This window comes from Hyperolius riggenbachi, chromosome 4 (assembly GCF_040937935.1).
Source record: "Hyperolius riggenbachi isolate aHypRig1 chromosome 4, aHypRig1.pri, whole genome shotgun sequence".
Classification (NCBI taxonomy): domain Eukaryota; kingdom Metazoa; phylum Chordata; class Amphibia; order Anura; family Hyperoliidae; genus Hyperolius; species Hyperolius riggenbachi.
Window position 1 is genome coordinate 50,414,702 of NC_090649.1, and position 23,665 is coordinate 50,438,366.

The 23,665-nt window shown below is 46.5% G+C and overlaps 8 non-coding genes across 8 annotated transcripts; all 8 read right to left on the reverse strand.

Annotated features, from left to right (window-relative positions):
* Positions 1-2,465: 2,465 nt before the first annotated feature.
* On the reverse strand, positions 2,466-2,537 carry TRNAA-UGC (transfer RNA alanine (anticodon UGC)). Its single transcript has one exon. It is a non-coding gene; the product is annotated as a tRNA-Ala (tRNA).
* A 708-nt stretch (positions 2,538-3,245) lies between these two features.
* On the reverse strand, positions 3,246-3,317 carry TRNAA-UGC (transfer RNA alanine (anticodon UGC)). Its single transcript has one exon. It is a non-coding gene; the product is annotated as a tRNA-Ala (tRNA).
* Positions 3,318-3,631: 314 nt separating this feature from the next.
* Positions 3,632-3,703, reverse strand: TRNAA-UGC (transfer RNA alanine (anticodon UGC)). The gene has a single exon. It is a non-coding gene; the product is annotated as a tRNA-Ala (tRNA).
* Positions 3,704-4,411: 708 nt separating this feature from the next.
* On the reverse strand, positions 4,412-4,483 carry TRNAA-CGC (transfer RNA alanine (anticodon CGC)). The gene has a single exon. It is a non-coding gene; the product is annotated as a tRNA-Ala (tRNA).
* Positions 4,484-4,796: 313 nt separating this feature from the next.
* TRNAA-UGC (transfer RNA alanine (anticodon UGC)) lies at positions 4,797-4,863 on the reverse strand. The gene has a single exon. It is a non-coding gene; the product is annotated as a tRNA-Ala (tRNA).
* Positions 4,864-5,516: 653 nt separating this feature from the next.
* Positions 5,517-5,588, reverse strand: TRNAA-CGC (transfer RNA alanine (anticodon CGC)). The gene has a single exon. It is a non-coding gene; the product is annotated as a tRNA-Ala (tRNA).
* A 314-nt stretch (positions 5,589-5,902) lies between these two features.
* TRNAA-UGC (transfer RNA alanine (anticodon UGC)) lies at positions 5,903-5,974 on the reverse strand. The gene has a single exon. It is a non-coding gene; the product is annotated as a tRNA-Ala (tRNA).
* A 720-nt stretch (positions 5,975-6,694) lies between these two features.
* Positions 6,695-6,766, reverse strand: TRNAA-CGC (transfer RNA alanine (anticodon CGC)). The gene has a single exon. It is a non-coding gene; the product is annotated as a tRNA-Ala (tRNA).
* Positions 6,767-23,665: the final 16,899 nt, after the last annotated feature.

Genomic DNA, 23,665 nt, shown 5'->3' on the forward strand with positions numbered 1-23,665 from the left:
TTGGTTTTGGAACAGTTAACACACAACACCTATAGAGTTCAGGGGTACACTCAAAGGCACATTCAAATAATTCTTCAGAAGATGATTGAACATGCTAGGGGTACTGCATGGGAGACAGCATGCCTGTCAATGCAAACCGAGTTAACAGCAGATTTTAAGATAATGGCTCAAGCCTTATCAGAAGGTAAAACTCCTTTACAGCTGAGACTTGACAAGGAGCGATTTGTCGATTTTCCGGGGGAAGGATCTTTTGCATGGAGGCACCGAGAGGTGTGGATAAACAAATGGATGGGGTGCGACAATTTTTTATGCACCGCTACTTCCTTAGTTCCTACCGGCGGAGAAACTCAGGTAGTTTTTCCAGTAGTATCCCTGGGTACACCTGTTTCCTCAACACATGTCTTACACCATGACCTGAGAGGTCAACGATTTTTGGTGCTAGACGGGGAGGTGAAACAAGTAGATTTGTCATCATGCTGGCAATTCTCAGAGAGGTACCTGTGTTTGCCGGGGCAAGTCCGATTTAGTGAGGACGCCTGCTGGCTCAATAACACAGAGTGCGCAGCTGCCATCCAAAAGATCCCTCCTAATGCCAAACCAATATCTCCGGTGGCTGAAGGAAAAGTGTGTTTTTTAAACATGAGGTCTAATGACACATTCATTGTACATTTTCATAATTGTTCCGATAGGGTTGGTCTTTTAAGGGGAACATATTGTGTGAGCGGAGATCCCATACGGATCAAGTCATCTAGGTTTGACTACGTGATTCCTCAAATTGTGAGGAGAACTCTACAGTTCAAAGCTCCACAGGAGGTGCCCATCCTGAGGGATAACACGCCATGGGACAAATGGGTACAGGTTTTGACACAAGATCACACTTTGTTAAAACGGTTAAACAACCAGAACACTAAATTAGAGGTGATATTTCGTCATGATCAAGGCGATCTTAAAGAGGTTGAACACAAATATAATCAGGTGAGTTCCAGTCTGACCTGGTGGAAACGGTTTCTGGCAATATTCCAGGGACATTCGGACTGGGCCTCTGCAATTCAGAATTTCTTCCTACATCCACTGGTCGTAGTGATGGGGGTGGCAATCTTGGGAATCATTATACAGGTGAGTTTGTGTGTAAAATTACGCAAACAAATTAACACGGTCCAGAGATTGGTGCCTCATAAACCATCTCATGAACCAATATTTTCAAATTAAGGGAAATACAGGGTTACGGGTATAGGTTTAGTAGTACCTAGGAGCTGATTGTATAAAGGCGCTCTTTTAGAAGGCACCTGGCACTGCTCCGTTTTGTAACAACCAAACGAGTTTCACTTTTCTGTGGTCATTCAAGTTTGTGAGTGATACGCAAGTGACGCAAATGCTGAGCATGTGGTATTGAGGGACTTAGAAGTAGGGCTTCCCCAGAGAGCCTGGTTATAGGAAGACCAAGAGGTCTTGCTCTCTCTCTTCCAGGGGTAACCGCCTAGAGCAGAGAAGTTGTGTGAGCACGAACATCGAAAAGTGAAACATACAAGAAAGAAACCAGGTACTGGGAGGTTCAGATGCTGGGATCTGCGGGTCAAGCCGTTTTAGGGGGGATTGTTATAATTTAAGTAGGCCTCAGTTACTTGGCCTGAGTTTTATGTAAAAGGCTTGTCCGCAGGGTATGCCTTTAAAATAGACAGAGGCATCTCAGGGTCTGCGTGTAGCAGAAGATACACGCAGATACTGAGAACATGTTCCTAAGAGAAGGCCATCGGACTACTCTGACCTCAACCACAGGAACAGAAAACATTGGCTATGTTTACTAAACATCCACGGTCCTGCATCTGGGTCAAATGCCTCATTGATTATTAATCAAGTAGGTGTGTATGATGACATCACGAGTGGGTCCACCAATAAACTGGTCTAGGGGGTGGCGAAGGTGATGTCATATTTAACTCTTTCCTAGTCGCTATTAAAGGTTGAGGGAGCTACGAGAGCTCACTTCTGCTCTTTACTTTCACACTAGCTCGCAAGTCTGACTGGGACTTTTAAACATGTTATTCCTTTCTGTAATCTGATATAATGTATGCTGTACATAGGTAGTCTAGATGTAACATAGAGTAGATACAAGAAGACCTGGGTATCGTCAGTAGGATAGATACTCAAGCAGCTGTAACGCAACATGGAAGTCTGCTTTGCCAGGAGATGAATGTATCTATCTGTATTCCTGTTTCCTGAATAAATAACGTAAACATTGGGAAAGCCTGGGAAAGTCTATATCCTGCTTGCTGTGTGTGGAGAGTCAAGTGATCTCACAGTCTGTGAGACGATGGTGTCGAAGCAAGGTGATAAGAACAGTTTATAACAGTTTGCATTAAAGTCAGAATTGTTGACACCTCACTAAGCATCTGCAGCAGGAAACATTGGCGCTTCCGGTATGGGATCCAGTAGCGGAAGGGGGCCTTAGCAGTTTGTAGAAGAAAAGCTGGAGATGCCGGGGATTGAAACCGGGGCCTCATACATGCAAAGCATGCACTCTACCACTGAGCTACATCCCCTTTGACGTTCGCTATGGAGATGCACAATGAGTAGATTCGTACGGCACACCACTTTTCAGAATCTACCTGCTGTCATTGAGTACCTGGTAAATGGCAAGTTCTATCAATGGTACAGGTTTCTCTGCCTGAAATTATGTTAAAGCTTGATATGATCCTCTAAAAACTTGGCTTCTCAAGCAGGTTGCTTAAGGGGTAATATTGGATGTTAAACTCTCATTCATGCCAATCATTCATTTCCTAACCTCTTCTTGTCATCTTTATCTCCTCCATCACTTCCTGACTCTTGATGCTGCTTAATTGCTTGCAAAGGCCTGGATTAAATCCTGCATTGAATCTTAAATCATCCTCCTGTGTGGCCTAAAAGAAAAAGTCTGGTACACACCATGCAATTTCCCATCAGACAGATGGGTCGATAGATAATCTTCGACAGATCCGATCTGATTTCCGATCGATTTTCTGATCACTTCAATGCAAATCGATCAGAAAAACGATCGGACCTGATCTATTCGACCCATCTATCTGGCGGGAAATTGCATAGTGTGTACGAGGCTGAAGTGCATTTTATTGGCTCTATTCCAAGGTGCATAGCGTTTGCATGAAAGTCAGAAATATTGACACCTCACTAAGCATCTGTAACAGGAAACATTGGCGCTTCCGGTATGGGATCCATTAGCGCAAGGGGGACTTTGCAGTTTGTAGAAGAAAAGCTGGAGATGCTGGGGATTGAACCCAGGGCCTCATACATGCAAAGCATGCGCTCTACCTCTGAGCTACATCCCCCAATGCTGTCAGCAGTGTCGTGGTACCTCAGCAGGCCTTTATCTCCTACAGCAGAAAATGGTAATTAGCAGCTGTTTAAGTTGGAAAGTGATGTTACGGATCATTTTTAAATTTTTTCAGTAAATCCGCATTTGGCTAAGGGCCAATTTTTTTCCCACAAAATAGGTGGAACCTTTCATTTCACGAACAATAAGAGTTTGCATTAAAGTCAGAATTGTTGACACCTCACTAAGCATCTGCAGCAGGAAACATTGGCGCTTCCGGTATGGGATCCAGTAGCGGAAGGGGGCCTTAGCAGTTTGTAGAAGAAAAGCTGGAGATGCTGGGGATTGAACCCGGGGCCTCATACATGCAAAGCATGCGCTCTACCACTGAGCTACATCCCCTTTGACGTTCGCTATGGAGATGCACAATGAGTAGATTCGTACGGCACACCACTTTTCAGAATCTACCTGCTTTCATTGAGTACCTGGTAAATGGCAAGTTCTATCAATGGTACAGGTTTCTCTGCCTGAAATTATGTTAAAGCTTGATAAGATCCTCTAAAAACTTGGCTTCTCAAGCAGGTTGCTTAAGGGGTAATATTGGATGTTAAACTCTCATTCATGCCAATCATTCATTTCCTAACCTCTTCTTGTCATCTTTATCTCCTCCATCACTTCCTGACTCTTGATGCTGCTTAATTGCTTGCAAAGGCCTGGATTAAATCCTGCATTGAATCTTAAATCATCCTCCTGTGTGGCCTAAAAGAAAAAGTCTGGTACACACCATGCAATTTCCCATCAGACAGATGGGTCGATAGATAATCTTCGACAGATCCGATCGGATTTCCGATCGATTTTCTGATCACTTCAATGCAAATCGATCAGAAAAACGATCGGACCTGATCTATTCGACCCAGCTATCTGGCGGGAAATTGCATAGTGTGTACGAGGCTGAAGTGCATTTTATTGGCTCTATTCCAAGGTGCATAGCGTTTGCATGAAAGTCAGAAATATTGACACCTCACTAAGCATCTGTAACAGAAAACATTGGCGCTTCCGGTATGGGATCCATTAGCGCAAGGGGGACTTTGCAGTTTGTAGAAGAAAAGCTGGAGATGCCAGGGATTGAACCCGGGGCCTCAAACATGCGAAGCATGCGCTCTACCTCTGAGCTACATCCCCCAATGCTGTCAGCAGCGTCGTGGTACCTCAGCAGGCCTTTATCTCCTACAGCAGAAAATGGTAATTAGCAGCTGTTTAAGTTGGAAAGTGATGTTACGGATCATTTTTAAAATTTTTCAGTAAATCCGCATTTGGCTAAGGGCCAATTTTTTCCCACAAAATAGGTGGAACCTTTCATTTCACGAACAATAAGAGTTTGCATTAAAGTCAGAATTGTTGACACCTCACTAAGCATCTGCAGCAGGAAACATTGGCGCTTCCGGTATGGGATCCAGTAGCGGAAGGGGGCCTTAGCAGTTTGTAGAAGAAAAGCTGGAGATGCCGGGGATTGAACCCGGAGCCTCATACATGCAAAGCATGCGCTCTACCACTGAGCTACCTGCTGTCCTTGAGTACCTGGTAAATGGCAAGTTCTATCAATGGTACAGGTTTCTCTGCCTGAAATTATGTTAAAGCTTGATATGATCCTCTAAAAACTTGGCTTCTCAAGCAGGTTGCTTAAGGGGTAATATTGGATGTTAAACTCTCATTCATGCCAATCATTCATTTCCTAACCTCTTCTTGTCATCTTTATCTCCTCCATCACTTCCTGACTCTTGATGCTGCTTAATTGCTTGCAAAGGCCTGGATTAAATCCTGCATTGAATCTTAAATCATCCTCCTGTGTGGCCTAAAAGAAAAAGTCTGGTACACACCATGCAATTTCCCATCAGACAGATGGGTCGATAGATAATCTTCGACAGATCCGATCGGATTTCCGATCGATTTTCTGATCACTTCAATGTAAATCGATTAGAAAAACGATCGGAAATCAGATCGGACCTGATCTATTCGACCCATCTATCTGGCGGGAAATTGCATAGTGTGTACGAGGCTGAAGTGCATTTTATTGGCTCTATTCCAAGGTGCATAGCGTTTGCATGAAAGTCAGAAATATTGACACCTCACTAAGCATCTGTAACAGAAAACATTGGCGCTTCCGGTATGGGATCCATTAGCGCAAGGGGGACTTTGCAGTTTGTAGAAGAAAAGCTGGAGATGCCAGGGATTGAACCCGGGGCCGCATACATGCGAAGCATGCGCTCTACCTCTGAGCTACATCCCCCAATGCTGTCAGCAGTGTCGTGGTACCTCAGCAGGCCTTTATCTCCTACAGCAGAAAATGGTAATTAGCAGCTGTTTAAGTTGGAAAGTGATGTTACGGATCATTTTTAAAATTTTTCAGTAAATCCGCATTTGGCTAAGGGCCAATTTTTTTCCCACAAAATAGGTGGAACCTTTCATTTCACGAACAATAAGAGTTTGCATTAAAGTCAGAATTGTTGACACCTCACTAAGCATCTGCAGCAGGAAACATTGGCGCTTCCGGTATGGGATCCAGTAGCGGAAGGGGGCCTTAGCAGTTTGTAGAAGAAAAGCTGGAGATGCCGGGGATTGAACCCGGGGCCTCATACATGCAAAGCATGCGCTCTACCACTAAGCTACATCCCCTTTGACGTTCGCTATGGAGATGCACAATGAGTAGATTCGTACGGCACACCACTTTTCAGAATCTACCTGCTGTCATTGAGTACCTGGTAAATGGCAAGTTCTATCAATGGTACAGGTTTCTCTGCCTGAAATTATGTTAAAGCTTGATATGATCCTCTAAAAACTTGGCTTATCAAGCAGGTTGCTTAAGGGGTAATATTGGATGTTAAACTCTCATTCATGCCAATCATTCATTTCCTAACCTCTTCTTGTCATCTTTATCTCCTCCATCACTTCCTGACTCTTGATGCTGCTTAATTGCTTGCAAAGGCCTGGATTAAATCCTGCATTGAATCTTAAATCATCCTCCTGTGTGGCCTAAAAGAAAAAGTCTGGTACACACCATGCAATTTCCCATCAGACAGATGGGTCGATAGATAATCTTCGACAGATCCGATCGGATTTCCGATCGATTTTCTGATCACTTCAATGCAAATCGATCAGAAAAACGATCGGAAATCAGATCGGACTTGATCTATTCGACCCATCTATCTGGCGGGAAATTGCATAGTGTGTACAAGGCTGAAGTGCATTTTATTGGCTCTATTCCAAGGTGCATAGCGTTTGCATGAAAGTCAGAAATATTGACACCTCACTAAGCATCTGTAACAGGAAACATTGGCGCTTCCGGTATGGGATCCATTAGCGCAAGGGGGACTTTGCAGTTTGTAGAAGAAAAGCTGGAGATGCCGGGGATTGAACCCGGGGCCTCATACATGCGAAGCATGCGCTCTACCTCTGAGCTACATCCCCCAATGCTGTCAGCAGCGTCGTGGTACCTCAGCAGGCAGCCTCGGACTGACCCACCGAAGTACCGAGGATTTGCTCGGTAGTCCCCGCCTCCACATCTCCAGTGGGCCCTGCCTCCAGCCTGGTGTGCACAAATAGCTGCCTGCAGCACAAAGATTTTCCTCTCAGCGTTTGAATCATTCACGCTGAGAGGCTGCTGTGCCATGGTAGCTCCGCCCCCCCCCCCCATGTGATGCTGGGCTGGGAGCCTGGGGCGGTATGATTCTAACTTCAAAGCTCCAGGCAGGCTTGTAGCTAAACTGTGCGGACAATTCCCGGTTTGTCCTGTGCACAGCTAAAAGTACGCACTTCTCCTGCCTGATCTGAATGCTCCTATCAGCTGGAGCTCCTTGCTGCCTGTGACAGCCCTGCTCTCTCTCTCCCTGCCGTTATTAGACACTTGCTTGGCTGGCAGGGGAGAGGAGAAAGTGAAGTGTCCAAGCAGCAGCCCCGCCCCTCCAGCCGGGACATGAACACACACAGAGACACAGAAGCTCCGGGAGCCAGGAGGACCTCACAGCTGCTTGTGTTCCTGCTCTGGAACCAGGCACCCTGCATCAGTACTGCACAGAAGGTATGCAGGCACACTGCTGTAACTTCATGTCCTGTGCGAAGATTCTTTTTGTGTGATAACAAGGATGTTGATCACCTGCACTGCAGCACTGGGACTTGTAAAGGTGTATAGGAAGGCTGTTAGCTTTGTTAGCAGTTTTGCTTTAGTGTACCTTTCTCCCTCCCCCCCCCAATCTTTTCCTCTCCCTCCAGCTTGGACTCTCTCTCCCCCTCTCTTTTCCTTTCCCCTCCGTCCATCTTGTCCCTGCTCTCTCTCTCTCTCCCCCTGTCTTCCCCCCTCCCCCCCTTTTTCCTCTAATCCCTCTTCCATCTCTTCTTTCCTATAGTGCACTTCTCCCCCCTTCAACCCCACCCAGGGATGTTACTACAGTTCTCCAGCCCCCCTCACCCCCAGCAAAAAAGCTACTGTTTGCCACCCACATGATGGTGGCTTCCATTACCTCCATTCCCCCCCCTCCCCAAAAAAAAATAAAACAATTAAAAGGTATACAAGATGTCAGTGTCCCCCCTCCCCTTATCACCCATTAGAGCAGCAACAACGTGTACATTATCTTCTCCAAGCTGCAGGACAGGTCCTCTTCGCTCCTCTTCAGTATAGCTCATCACCATGCTGTGCAGCCGATCACCATGTGGCTCTTTATACATGTCACATGTCAACGAGAGCTACATAGTAATTGACTGTACGCTACAGCGATGAGCTAAACCAAAGCGGAGTGAAGAGGACCTGTCCTGTGGAACCCAGAGAGCAGTTAATGTATAACGCTCCGCCTCTACTCAGCATGGTAACCATGGAGACCGCCGGGAGTTTTGGTTGCAATTGTTATGCTTGTGCCCCAATCTCACTCCTTTCCACTTCTCTCGCTCATTTTCCTTTCTAGGCATAGTCTATGTCCTACCATATTATTATTACGTATTTTTACAGCGCTGACATCATCTGCAGCACTTTACAGAGTATATAGTCATGTCACTGACTGTCCTCAGAGGAGCTCACTATCTATTCCCTACCATAGTCACACTCTAATGTCCTACCATATTATTATTATGTATTTATATAGCACTGACATCTCCTGCAGCATTGTACAGAGTACATAGTCATGTCACTGACTGTCCTCAGAGGAGCTCACACTCTAATCCTACCATAGTCATAGTGTAATGTCCTGCCATATTATTATTATGTATTTATATAGCACTGACATCTTCTGCAGCATTGTACAGAGTACATAGTCATGTCACTGACTGTCCTCAAAGGAGCTCACGATCTAATCAATGTCATATGTATGGTAAATAGGACATTACTTTATATTAAAGGAGCGGGACTCTATGCAAAGTTATGCTGGGCAGCAGTGTCTCTGAATTACAACGCTGCTATTTACATTTCGTCCTGTCCATGAAGCTTCATGACCACGCCCACCTTCTGGTGCATGGCCTCGCTCCTTTTTTTTTCCACCACAATCGTGGGATGTGTAGAGATGGCTCGAACGGTTCCAGGCAAACTTTCGGTGGTTCGCGTCCGCCAGCGAAGGCGAACTTTTGCGGAAGTTCGGTTTGCCCCCATAGTGCGCCATTAGGGTCAACTTTGACCCTCTACATCACAGTCAGCAGGCACATTGTAGCCAATTAGGCTACACTCTCTCCTGGAGCCACTCCCCCCCCCCTTATAAAAGGCAGGTAGCGCTGGCTATTACACTCACTCGTGCACCTGCAGTATTTAGTGAAGGGACAGCTGCTGGCAGACTCTCATAGGGAAAGATTAGTTAGGCTCTTGTAGACTTATTAGCTTGCTCCTGGCTGATTGTTATTGCTAAAATAGCACCCCTCAACAGCTCTTTTGAGAGCTAATGTTCTCCTGATGTGTTGTTTTTTGCTTTGTTTTTTTTTTTGTGTTGCCCACTGACACAGCATTATACAACCCTATCTGTTGCAGCTGGACCTTGATAATTGCTATTACTGTGCCAGCCAGGCCCTGCCTAACTATCTATACTGGGACACCAACCTATGCCTACCTAACTACGGGGACACCTACCTATGCCTACCTACCTATACTAGGGCACCTACCTACCTATACTAGGACTCCTACCTATGCCTAGCTAACTACTGGGGCACCTACCTATGTCTGTCTATCTACCTATACTGGGACACTTACCTATGCCTATCTACCTATACTGGGACACCTACCTATTCCTTCCTACCTATACTGGGACACCTACCTATGCCTAGCTAACTACTGGGGCACCTACCTATGCCTATCTACCTATACTGGGGCACCTACCTATGCCTATCTACCTATACTGGGACACCTACCTATGCCTACCTACCTATACTGGGACTCCTACCTATGCCTTGCTAACTACTGGGGCACCTACCTATGTCTATCTACCTATACTGGGACACTTACCTATGCCTATCTACCTATACTGGGACACCTACCTATTCCTTCCTACCTATACTGGGACACCTACCTATGCCTAGCTAACTACTGGGGCACCTACCTATGCCTATCTACCTATACTGGGACACCTACCTATGCCTACCTACCTATACTGGGACTCCTACCTATGCCTAGCTAACTACTGGGACTCCTACCTATGCCTACCTACATACAAGAAGATAAGGTTGTTGTTTCATTGTGGACAGACCAAATTTGATCAGCTGGACAGTCACTGTTGTTCTATCATTGAGCTACCACAGCCCGGCGACCATATGGGCTTGAAAACCGCCACGGCCTGCACTCTGGCCATGTTGCGCACCAGTCCAGCACGGCCGTCACTACACAAACAGCTGTTTGCGGTGCGTTACACAGTGAGTTTGGTGTGTCAGTGTGAAGCAGTACACTAATTACACTCCCTGATTGATGTATACACAGGCAAGATGTTTGAAAGCACTTTAGGCCTGCAATTTAGCATTCAGTGTGATTTCTGCCCTTAAAATGCTGCTTTGCGTCAAATCCAGATTTTTCCCCGGGACTTTTGGCATTTAACCCACTCATCCCCCTTGAAACATCTTTTCCATCACTTTTGTGGCCAGCATAAATGTTTCTAGTTTTCAAAGTTAGCATCCCCATTGAAGTCTATTGCGGGTCGCAAAACTTCACGCGAACCAAACCTTTTGCGGAAGTTCGCGAACCTAAAATCTGAGGTTCGGGTGATCTCTAGGGATGTGTGGGCCCCAAGTTCAAATTTCTATGGTGGGCCCCCAAGGTCCCAGTCCGACCCTGTCAGCAGGCCTTTATCTCCTACAGCAGAAAATGGTAATTAGCAGCTGTTTAAGTTGGAAAGTGATGTTACGGATCATTTTTAAAATTTTTCAGTATATCCGCATTTGGCTAAGGGACAATTTTTTTCCCACAAAATAGGTGGAACCTTTCATTTCACGAACAATAAGAGTTTGTGTTATAATTTAAGTAGGCCTCAGTTACTTGGCCTGAGTTTTATGTAAAAGGCTTGTCCGCAGGGTATGCCTTTAAAATAGACAGAGGCATCTCAGGGTCTGCGTGTAGCAGAAGATACACGCAGATACTGAGAACATGTTCCTAAGAGAAGGCCATCGGACTACTCTGACCTCAACCACAGGAACAGAAAACATTGGCTATGTTTACTAAACATCCACGGTCCTGCATCTGGGTCAAATGCCTCATTGATTATTAATCAAGTAGGTGTGTATGATGACATCACGAGTGGGTCCACCAATAAACTGGTCTAGGGGGTGGCGAAGGTGATGTCATATTTAACTCTTTCCTAGTCGCTATTAAAGGTTGAGGGAGCTACGAGAGCTCACTTCTGCTCTTTACTTTCACACTAGCTCGCAAGTCTGACTGGGACTTTTAAACATGTTATTCCTTTCTGTAATCTGATATAATGTATGCTGTACATAGGTAGTCTAGATGTAACATAGAGTAGATACAAGAAGACCTGGGTATCGTCAGTAGGATAGATACTCAAGCAGCTGTAACGCAACATGGAAGTCTGTTTTGCCAGGAGATGAATGTATCTATCTGTATTCCTGTTTCCTGAATAAATAACGTAAACATTGGGAAAGCCTGGGAAAGTCTATATCCTGCTTGCTGTGTGTGGAGAGTCAAGTGATCTCACAGTCTGTGAGACGATGGTGTCGAAGCAAGGTGATAAGAACAGTTTATAACAGTGGTGCCTGAAATCCTTCCCTGCCTAGCTATACAGGCAGACGGGGCCGGGGCCGATGGAAAATGGTTTCAAGATATTCCACAGCAAAACAAGCGGAATAGACGGACACGGACTGTAAAGCTTATCAAGCTGAGACTGATAAGCTGGTGTGAGTAGTGTGTGGGAGCCGAGCACACACGGGCTACAATTCGAGAGAACCAGCGGCGACACTCGTGGATGTTAAACTTAGACTGAAAGTGCACATCAGTCCTAGCCTAAACCGGATCACAGGTGACTGGAAGGCTCCGAGGCCGGCTGGCAGCTGCCGCTGGAGATTGATCCGCTGAGCCAGTGTGGGTACACAGAGCTGACGCTCAGTAGTTCCAGGGATCCACTCAGTGTCGTGGAAAGTTGCCAAAAGCTGGTCGAATTCGCAGGCTTACAAAGTCTTCTGCTCAGGCAAGTATGTTTTACGTTGTTGTGTTGCATTATCTTTATTGTATGAGAGGAGGGTAATGTGTTAATGTGTATATTCTGTGTTAATTGCAGTGGGGAGGCTGCGGGCTTCTCATCTCTCCCATGCATGGTGGGAGGGGGGAGTCTGGTTTATGTGCTTGGTTTTTTTTTTTTCTTCTTCGGATTCAAGTTTTCTGTGTGGCAGATGTTTTGTTTTTCTCTCCCTGTCCAGAGACGGGGCAGGATGATAGATAAGGGGGGGGGGTCCCCCGCGGCAGAGGTAGCAGAGTAGACAGGAGAGAACAGTTGTGAAACTTAGAAGTACGTTTTTCTCGGGGAGCTGGGTGGACAGCCCTTGTCTCTGGGTAGCTGTGGAATTTCGCAGAGGGACAGCTGAGATAATGGGTGAGGTTTTTGTGTGTCTTTCCTCCGCGCGTTAACATTGCTAACATGCTTGTAAATATCTGCATCTGTTATGTTGTTCATCCAGCTCGTCTGTTGTTCGTCTCAGTAATAGCGCTGTAATAGTTCCGAGTTATGGCTGAGATGAGCTGCAGATGAGTTGGGGAGAGAGGGGATAGAGGGAGAGAGAAGGAAAGCGAGTGTCTTTCTGTTTGTGAGATGTTCTGCACGTTTCTCGCATTTCCAGTCGGTTACAGTGGTTTGGAGTCGTATAGCTCGCTCGGGCGGTTCTTAATTATGTCTGTGATAGAGTGAGAAAGATTCCTACGTCTCTGGGGATCCGTATGTTTGCTTGCAGTTCGGATTACAGCTGAGACGTGAAGGAATGCTGAGGCTGATTTTTGTGCACTGTGGATAGAAGCTGTGTGTAACGATGCATAAAAAAAGTATGTTCTATTTGTGTTTGCTCTCTCTCCTAGGTCTATAGGAACGAGAGGCTGCTATGGGAGCAGCCATCTTGGCTGGCAGTCCAGGACTCAAAATGGCGGCAGTGGAGAGAGCCCGCCCCCGTGAGTCATGGCCCCCACACGTCATGGCAGGGGGGAGGAGGGGCTGGGGGATCCACGTCACATCAGGCTGTGCTCGCGGCTCCGGGCAGAGCAGCTGGAAGGGAGGGGGGGAGAGATACAGAGACATGCTACTGTGTGTCTCGGGTTGCAACGTATTTCCCCAGAGTTTTTCCCAGAGTCTATGGACAGGAATGCCAGAATAGGAAGTGTTTCCCAGCTCGGTGCAGGGACACACGGAGCAGTACAGATCGGAAATGGGTCTGTACTGTGTTGCTTATGGGATTATTCCTGTAAGTGAGGCACCTTAATGGGTGGTGCAGCATGAGTTCCCAATAGAAGGAAAGGGGGACAGCGCATCAAAGGGGGTGCCGGAGTTGGAAAAAAGGGAGTTGACCAATTCGGGTTTCCGTCGCCGCTTCTGCAGAGCGGTAACGTTTTTTTCCGGTGTTGTCGTGAATAGGGCCAGAGCTGGACTGAGAGGTCTATGCTGGGCTGGAGCTGTTTTGTGTGCGTTTTTTTTTCGTCCACTGATTGGTCAAATATTTTTTTTCCAGCTCCTATCAATTGTAGCACAAAGAACAAGGACTGACAACAGTTCATGGGGCAATTATACAGATGATAGAATTGCCGTTTACAGAGTGACAGTGTATCAGTACGCTGTTTGCCAGGTGACTACCTTCCATGTGGGCATTCAGGGATCTGCATACAGGCATGTGACGTTGGTATGCTTAGCCCTGCACCCTGTGTAGTTTAAGTGCAAAGTGCTCCTTCCTACAGGGAGGCAGCCAGTTTTTTTTGGTAGTTTAGGTGGTGGCACGGCAAACATTGGTCAGAGGGTACAACACACAGAACTTCTAGCAGAGCTGGTATCGCGATGAAGTTCTAGATAAGTAAATGCGATAATGAGTAAGAGCATTGCAGGCTCACCTGCAAAGCAGCATCAGGTGTGGCATCCGTAATCTGTGCATGCGACGGCCGCGCATGGACAGATAAGGGGGGATGTGGAGTGAGCTGCAATGGGGTGAGAGCTTCCAAAGGTGAAGCGAGCTTCCATAGGTGAAGTCCGCGGGAGCATATTTTAAACAGGTAAGTACTGAGGATAGTACTGAGGTAGGGGGGTGAAGTTTAACTCCAATCTACCAATAAGAGTAAACAGAGTTCATGAGAACCATAAAGCAACGAGATCAATTACGATATATATTGATCAATTTAAAGTGTAAAGAGTACAAGCCGCAGGGCGAATCCCAAATCATTAATAAGAATTGATTTGTTTGTATTTCGATTTCAGGTGTTTGGCAATATGGATTTGAGACAGATGCCGTGCTGGCAGCAAAGCTGGAGATGTCAGTCGGATACGCGAAAGGTTCCAGATGCCAATCTAAGCTTGGAGAACAGCGAGATTCCTGAGATCGGAAAGAGACTAAGACACGAGATTCCTGAAATTGGAAAGAGAGTAAACCACGAGATTCCTGAAATCGGAAAGAGACTAACAAAACTGTCGGAGCAAAGCATAATGCAAAGTGCTAATGTTTTTCTTTCCCAGGGTGGTGCTTTTATAATGAAGTGTACCATGCTGATGGTGATCCTAGGTTGCCATTTCGTCCTAGGAGAACGAAGAGAGGACATTCTCGGGTATAATAAGGGGTTAATGAGAACACAAGTGCCAGGTGCAGACAAATTTCATGGCACAATGTGGGTGAAAGGTCTGAAGGGTCAGGTGTGCTGGAAGGGTGACGTGAACGGCAGTGTAAATCTGCCATTGAATGTCACACTCCCAGAATCGATGCACCGATCCAAAGTTTTGTTAAAAGGTACCTTGCAGTACAATGGGTACATGCAAAAGGTGGAGTGTGTGATTCAGGGGTACCTTGTCTTGGTTATGCAGAGTGAGATGGTTCCAGATTGGAGAGGAACGAGCAGGAGGCGTCAATTCTTTTACCAGAGAGACGCAGGGGACAACATCACACTCTGGAGCTACCAACAGAGAGTGCCTCTGAAACAACTATACACACGTAAAGGCTGGAAAGCCGAGGGTTGGTGGTTCTCGAAACAAGAAGTAAAAATCGAGATCCAGCCACAGTCTCGGGGGACCAAGAGGGTGGAGAGAGCAATCCCGAGTAGGGGAGGGTCCACACAGATAACATCCTCACTACAGGGGTCACAACATGAGACAATACCACACAGTCCATATTCAAGCACTTATCCTCATGCTAGATGGGTAAGTGAGGAGGTACTCTTAATCGAACGATTGCAGAGAGTACATTCTTCCCGACCTAAGGTACGCATTTTGCCCCAGGACATAAGGGGGGCAAAGGTCCAAACAGGACAGTTGGGAACAGCGTTTGTCATTGATATGCTAATCAATTTCCCAGAAGAAAGAGTACCTACCGTATTCTTCTGGGGAGGGCCACAAGGGTTAGCATGGGACGTGAGTTGGATGGATCCGGGGACCTTTTGGAGTAGAGAGGTAGAATCCTGGGATACATCAGGTAGCACCCCGGGGACTCTCTATGACGGAAGGGTGATGGGACTAAAAAGGGGGGGTTTAAAAATAGCGCCCTTAGTCCAGGAGGATGAAGGACCATGGACATATGGTTTTTGCATCCCACAGTCCCTAGAGTTTAAGGGTCTGTAACGATTGGTGTCAGCAAGAGGCACAAATATCTGATTAAGTGGTGATATACAGAATCACCACTAATGCAGATATGTTAGAGTGAAATAGTAAGTATCTTCCTGATGGTAAATCAGCGGAAGGCTCACTAACACGGTAAGTGCCTGAAATGATCTACTCAGACCAGTGTCACACCCCGAACCTTGATTATTGGGGATCCGCAGTATCGCCAATAATACAAGGATAGACCCTATTATATAGCAATCTGCGGAATTGCTAATAATGCGGGTAGATGTAAAGCAGTGGACACACGAACAACATGAAAATATACAAAGCAGTAAATATTCACAAAGTTGTGGAAATATCCACCACACGGCAATTCCTCAGAGGTGTGGTTACCTCTGAATGGGAACCCCGTGTGTGAGATCCCCCAAAGTGGCAGTGGAGGAATCTCGGCCTCTGGCAGTAACGGTCTGCTAGGGCCGGCGTCTCAGGGAGGCAAGCCTCAGATAATAACCCAACAGTAGGAGACGTTCCACTGAAGGGAGCAAGGTCAGACAGAAAGAGGTTCGGCAACAGTACAGGCGGCAACAGTACAGAGATGTGAGACGAGAGAATAGTCAGGAACCAAGCCAATAGTCGTTAACGGTACGGGCTGGCAGAGTACAGAATCAGGAAGCAGAAGAGAAGTCAAGACAGGCACAGAATCATACACAGAGAATCAATAACAATAATAATAATCTCCTAGTCTAGGTGTGAAGTCCTTGGTTTCAACACCTGGGATCTAGTCTAAGGTCTGAGTGCTGACACAGGGTATCGCAAACACAGACAAAGTGTGACTGAAAAGCACTTCCTTATATACTGCCTGGGAGAGAAGTCTCCACCCCAGGCAGCAACCAATCAGAGCAGGCTAAAATGTCAGCTGACCTCCAGGTCAGCTGACACGCTTTCTAAGAGTATAAAGGCGTGTCTGGTGTGCGGCCGCACCCCCTAGAGGCAAGATGGCAGAACCCTGGTGAACAGCATGTTGGTGAGTTTGGAGCAGAGTGCTCGGACGGGTGTGCGCAGCGGATGCGGACGAATTTCCGCATCCCGCGTTGGAAGGTCCGCTTGCCGGACTGGATGTGACCATATTTCCGCAATCCATCCGGCGTTGCAGATTTTTCGTTACAGTACCCCTCCCTCTAGGCGTGGACTCCGGACACGTCCCACCTGGCCTGTCAGGATGGAGCTCATGGAACCGTCTCCTAAGTTTATCAGCATGTAAATCACCTGCTTTGACCCAGGATCTTTCCTCTAGACCGTACCCTCTCCAATGCACCAAATACTGCACTGAACCCTGAACTCGTCTGGAGTCCAAGATCTCCTCAACCTCCCATTCAGGCTCACCATCAACCATGACAGGGTGAGGAGGGGGGGAATCCACCTGAACAGCTGGTTTCAGGAGTGACACATGAAAGGCTTTCCCCACCTTTAGAGACTGCGGTAACCTGACTCTGTAAGTAACACGATTAACCCTTTCGGAAATTGGATATGGTCCAATATACCTGGACCCCAGTTTCGCGGATGGCTGCCTCAGAGCTATATGACGAGTTGATATCCAAACTCTGTCTCCTGGTTTAAACTCCCACTCCGCAGACCGTCTCTTATCTGCCTGCCTCTTCTGTATGATGAAAGCCTTTTTTAAATTTTCTCCGACATTAGCCCAAATCCTCTTGAAAGATTCCTGCCACTCCTCCAGGACAGGGAATGGAGAGGTCGACACTGGCAAAGGAGAAAATTTGGGAGATTTCCCATTGACAATTTGAAAAGGCGCATAACCAGAGGACTCATTCCTGAGATTGTTATGTGCGAACTCAGCAAATGGTAGAAACTCCGCCCACTGGTGTTGGGCGTCCGCCACATAACATCTCAGGAACTGTTCCAAAGATTGATTGGTCCTCTCTGTCTGGCCGTTGGTCTGTGGATGGTAACCTGATGAAAAGGACAACGACATACCCATCCCCTTACAGAAGGCCCGCCAGAACCTAGAGACAAACTGGACCCCTCTGTCTGAGACAACATTCTCTGGAATGCCGTGTAATTTAAAGATATTTTGAATAAAAAGATCTGCTAATTTTTGAGCAGTAGGGAAACCACTCAAAGGCACAAAGTGGGCCATCTTACTGAATCTGTCTGTGACCACCCATATGACAGTCTTTCCATTGGAATCTGGAAGTTCTCCCACGAAGTCCATGGAAATATGTGTCCATGGCTCCTGAGGGGAGGGCAGAGACTGCAAAGTTCCAACTGGAGCCAGTCGGGAGGGTTTGCTCCTGGCACAGACGGTACAGGTCTTAACAAATTCCTTGCAATCTTGTTGTAGAGATGGCCACCAGACAGATCTACACAACAATTCTTGGGTTCGGGTAATGCCAGGGTGTCCAGCATTCTTGTGTCCATGAAACAACTGCAGCACTTTGGGACGTAAAGTACAAGGGACATAAAGAACCCCTCTTGGTTTCCCTTCTGGCACTTCTAATTGAAAAGGACTTAAGAGGCTAGGAAGGTCTTCAACTATCTCAGTGGCTGCCAGGATGATCTCTTTCGACAGAATACTTTCTGAGGAAGGAGATGGAGCAGTTTCAGGTTCAAAACAACGAGAAAGGGCGTCCGCTTTAACGTTCTTACTCCCTGGTGTGAATGTAATTATAAAATTAAAACGGCAGAAAAAGAGAGCCCATCTAGCCTGTCTGGGGGTGAGTCTTTTAGCTTTTTCAATGTACTGTAAATTTTTATGATCCGTGTACACAGTAATTACATGCTCCGCCCCCTCTAACCAGTGGCGCCACTCCTCAAAAGCAAGCTTGATGGCTAATAATTCCCTGTTTCCAACATCATAATTTCTCTGGGCAGGAGAGAATTTTCTGGAAAAAAAAGCACAGGGATGAAGCTTGCCCTGAAGTCCTGAACGTTGAGACAATACTGCTCCTACTCCAACCTCCGAGGCATCCACCTCCACTATAAATGGGTAAGCAACATCTACATGACGTAATATGGGAGCAGAACAGAATGCCTCTTTCAGAGAGGAAAATGCCACAACTGCTTCTTCTGACCAATGAGTGGCATCAGCCCCTTTTTTTGTCAAATTAGTAAGCGGAGACACCACCGAAGAGAACCCCTTGATAAATTTTCTATAATAATTTGCGAATCCCAAGAATCTCTGTAGTGCTTTAAGCCCAGATGGTTGTGGCCAATCCCTTACAGCAGAGACCTTTTTGGGATCCATGGACAACCCTGATGTAGAGATAATGTAACCAAGAAAGGCAATCTCCTTTACCTCAAAAACACATTTCTCTAATTTCGCAAACAATTGATTCTCCCTGAGTCTTTGTAACACATACTTCACATGTTGGCGGTGTTCCGTGATATTTTTAGAAAATATTAAGATATCATCTAAGTAGACGATTACAAAGCGACCCAGTACCTCCCTAAAAATCTCGTTGACGAACTCCTGAAAAACTGCAGGAGCGTTACACAACCCAAAGGGCATCACCAAGTATTCGTAATGCCCCTTGGGAGTGTTGAATGCCGTCTTCCATTCATCTTCCTCCCTGATACGGATCAAATTGTAGGCCCCCCTTAGATCCAACTTAGTGAAAACAGAAGCCCCGGGAACCTGTGTAAATAAATCGTCGATTAGCGGTAGTGGATACCGATTCTTAATCGTGATCTTATTTAGACCCCTGTAGTCAATACAGGGGCGCAAGCCACCATCTTTTTTCTGAACGAAAAAGAATCCCGCTCCTGCAGGAGATCTTGAAGGGCGGATGAAACCCTTCTGCAAATTCTCCTGAATGTACTCGTCCATGGCCAATTTTTCCGGGGACGAGAGGTTGTATAGGTGGCCCCTGGGTGGCATGGTTCCTGGTTTCAAATCTATTGGGCAATCAAAAGGTCTATGGGGGGGTAATTGATCTGCTGCCCTAGGACAAAAGACATCAGCATATTCCTGATATTGTGGAGGTACTCCCTCCACTTGAATCTTAGTAGAACACAAAACTACATTCTGTAAACAATGTTGTGTACAATAAGGCGACCAAGTAGTCAACTGCCCATTCCCAGAATCAAACTGAGGAGAATGTAATCGTAACCAGGGCAACCCTAGTATCACCGTAGAGGTAGACATCTTTAAAACGAAAAACTGTATGACCTCCCTGTGCAGAGCTCCCACTTGCAGCGAGAGGGGAGGTGTCTGACACAGTGGGGACTTTCCTTGCAAAGGAGTGTCATCAATCGCTGTAACATATAAATGTCTTCCTACCGGAAGTACAGGGATATTTAAACTTAAAGCAAAGCTTAAATCTAAAAAGTTAGCTGTTGACCCGGAATCTACAAATGCTGTGGTAGGAAAGTTCTTCCCTTCCCAATTTAGGGAACAGGGCAATAACATTTTTTCTTGTTTTGGAGGTAAAACAATTCCGCTTAGGGTGGTACCCCCTACCACACCTAAGCCGAGGAGTTTCCCGACTTCCTACCACAGTTTTGTGCAATGTGGCCCTTTTCCCCGCAGTACATGCAAAGACCCTCTCTGCGTCTTCTTGACCTTTCCGCCTCCGTGAGGCGCCCGTGGCCTAACTGCATCGGCTCCTCAGTCTCAACTGCTGCCGAGCTACTGGCCCCAGAAGTCCTAGAGTACATGGGGTACCTGCCCTTCTTGTTGTACCTCAGACGCCTATCTATTTTAATAGACAGCGTAATAGCCTCATCTAGATCTTTGGGTTCCGGATGACTAACCATCACGTCAGTTACTGCTTCTGACAACCCATCTAGGTATCTATCCAAGAGTGCATATCGCTCCCATCTAGAGGACACAGCCCACTTCCTAAACTCTGACGCATACTCCTCAGCAGTACTGCGTCCTTGTCTAAGGTTTTTGAGCTTACGTTCGGCCGTGGCGGCACTATCTGGATCATCGTAGATGACCGCCATGGCCTTAAAAAACTCCTGGACAGAAGACAGAGCAGGATGCTCATCAGGTAAGCCATAAGCCCACGTCTGGGAATCTGCATGCAATAGAGTCTTGATAAGAGTGACCTTCTGAGCCTCGGTTCCCGAGGACACAGGTTTCATCTCAAAGTAAGACAGCACTCTGTGACGGAAATTCTGGAAATCTGACCTTGTGCCTGAAAATTTCTCAGGAATGTTCATTTTAGGCTCGCTAAGAGCCGGGGGAGGTAGAACGTTAAGTGGTGATTGCAACCTTTGGACAGTCTCATTTAACTGAGTAATCTGAGCCTGCTGTGCAGTTACAGTAATCTTCAGCTGTTCTAACTCTGCCCTTACAGTCTGAAGCTGGTTTATCACCCCCTCCATCTTACTTCTTTATGGTCTGTGTTTCTGTAACGATTGGTGTCAGCAAGAGGCACAAATATCTGATTAAGTGGTGATATACAGAATCACCACTAATGCAGATATGTTAGAGTGAAATAGTAAGTATCTTCCTGATGGTAAATCAGCGGAAGGCTCACTAACACGGTAAGTGCCTGAAATGATCTACTCAGACCAGTGTCACACCCCGAACCTTGATTATTGGGGATCCGCAGTATCGCCAATAATACAAGGATAGACCCGATTATATAGCAATCTGCGGAATTGCTAATAATGCGGGTAGATGTAAAGCAGTGGACACACGAACAACATGAAAATATACAAAGCAGTAAATATTCACAAAGTTGTGGAAATATCCACCACACGGCAATTCCTCAGAGGTGTGGTTACCTCTGAATGGGAACCCCGTGTGTGAGATCCCCCAAAGTGGCAGTGGAGGAATCTCGGCCTCTGGCAGTAACGGTCTGCTAGGGCCGGCGTCTCAGGGAGGCAAGCCTCAGATAATAACCCAACAGTAGGAGACGTTCCACTGAAGGGAGCAAGGTCAGACAGAAAGAGGTTCGGCAACAGTACAGGCGGCAACAGTACAGAGACGTGAGACGAGAGAATAGTCAGGAACCAAGCCAATAGTCGTTAACGGTACGGGCTGGCAGAGTACAGAATCAGGAAGCAGAAGAGAAGTCAAGACAGGCACAGAATCATACACAGAGAATCAATAACAATAATAATAATCTCCTAGTCTAGGTGTGAAGTCCTTGGTTTCAACACCTGGGATCTAGTCTAAGGTCTGAGTGCTGACACAGGGTATCGCAAACACAGACAAAGTGTGACTGAAAAGCACTTCCTTATATACTGCCTGGGAGAGAAGTCTCCACCCCAGGCAGCAACCAATCAGAGCAGGCTAAAATGTCAGCTGACCTCCAGGTCAGCTGACACGCTTTCTAAGAGTATAAAGGCGTGTCTGGTGTGCGGCCGCACCCCCTAGAGGCAAGATGGCAGAACCCTGGTGAACAGCATGTTGGTGAGTTTGGAGCAGAGTGCTCGGACGGATGTGCGCAGCGGATGCGGACGAATTTCCGCATCCCGCGTTGGAAGGTCCGCTTGCCGGACTGGATGCGACCATATTTCCGCAATCCATCCGGCGTTGCAGATTTTTCGTTACAGGGTCCAAATAGATCTTGCATAATGAGAAGGGGAACCGTGACAGTAAAAGTGGGGGTTCCCACAACGCCTAAAGCTCAGGTAGTCACCCTGCCAGGGACTACTCAGGAACCCCACCTACCGTCATGTGAGACACATCAGGTTGTAAAAAGTGGCCCTTTCCAGTTAAATCAACTGAGGGCGACTCCAGTTATCATGGAGGCCCAGCTTCAATTGATCACTTGGCAGATTAATTTAGAAGAGTGGGTAATATCTAATATATACCCTAACTGTAGCACTGTCACTGCCACCCTGGTACAGTCTTTTATGTCATGGGCACATTCCACGGGGAATAGCGTAGCCAGAAGAAGGTCCCGAGATTTAACAGATACACTCTTGGGAGGAATGGGCGCTGGAATGGGGGTAGCAAACAGTGTAGACATAGAAGGGATGACGGAGGTCATTCAACAATTAGGCACATTGGGACAACAGAATGTGGGTACCCAACACCATCTGAACTTGGTTTTGGAACAGTTAACACACAACACCTATAGAGTTCAGGGGTACACTCAAAGGCACATTCAAATAATTCTTCAGAAGATGATTGAACATGCTAGGGGTACTGCATGGGAGACAGCATGCCTGTCAATGCAAACCGAGTTAACAGCAGATTTTAAGATAATGGCTCAAGCCTTATCAGAAGGTAAAACTCCTTTACAGCTGAGACTTGACAAGGAGCGATTTGTCGATTTTCCGGGGGAAGGATCTTTTGCATGGAGGCACCGAGAGGTGTGGATAAACAAATGGATGGGGTGCGACAATTTTTTATGCACCGCTACTTCCTTAGTTCCTACCGGCGGAGAAACTCAGGTAGTTTTTCCAGTAGTATCCCTGGGTACACCTGTTTCCTCAACACATGTCTTACACCATGACCTGAGAGGTCAACGATTTTTGGTGCTAGACGGGGAGGTGAAACAAGTAGATTTGTCATCATGCTGGCAATTCTCAGAGAGGTACCTGTGTTTGCCGGGGCAAGTCCGATTTAGTGAGGACGCCTGCTGGCTCAATAACACAGAGTGCGCAGCTGCCATCCAAAAGATCCCTCCTAATGCCAAACCAATATCTCCGGTGGCTGAAGGAAAAGTGTGTTTTTTAAACATGAGGTCTAATGACACATTCATTGTACATTTTCATAATTGTTCCGATAGGGTTGGTCTTTTAAGGGGAACATATTGTGTGAGCGGAGATCCCATACGGATCAAGTCATCTAGGTTTGACTACGTGATTCCTCAAATTGTGAGGAGAACTCTACAGTTCAAAGCTCCACAGGAGGTGCCCATCCTGAGGGATAACACGCCATGGGACAAATGGGTACAGGTTTTGACACAAGATCACACTTTGTTAAAACGGTTAAACAACCAGAACACTAAATTAGAGGTGATATTTCGTCATGATCAAGGCGATCTTAAAGAGGTTGAACACAAATATAATCAGGTGAGTTCCAGTCTGACCTGGTGGAAACGGTTTCTGGCAATATTCCAGGGACATTCGGACTGGGCCTCTGCAATTCAGAATTTCTTCCTACATCCACTGGTCGTAGTGATGGGGGTGGCAATCTTGGGAA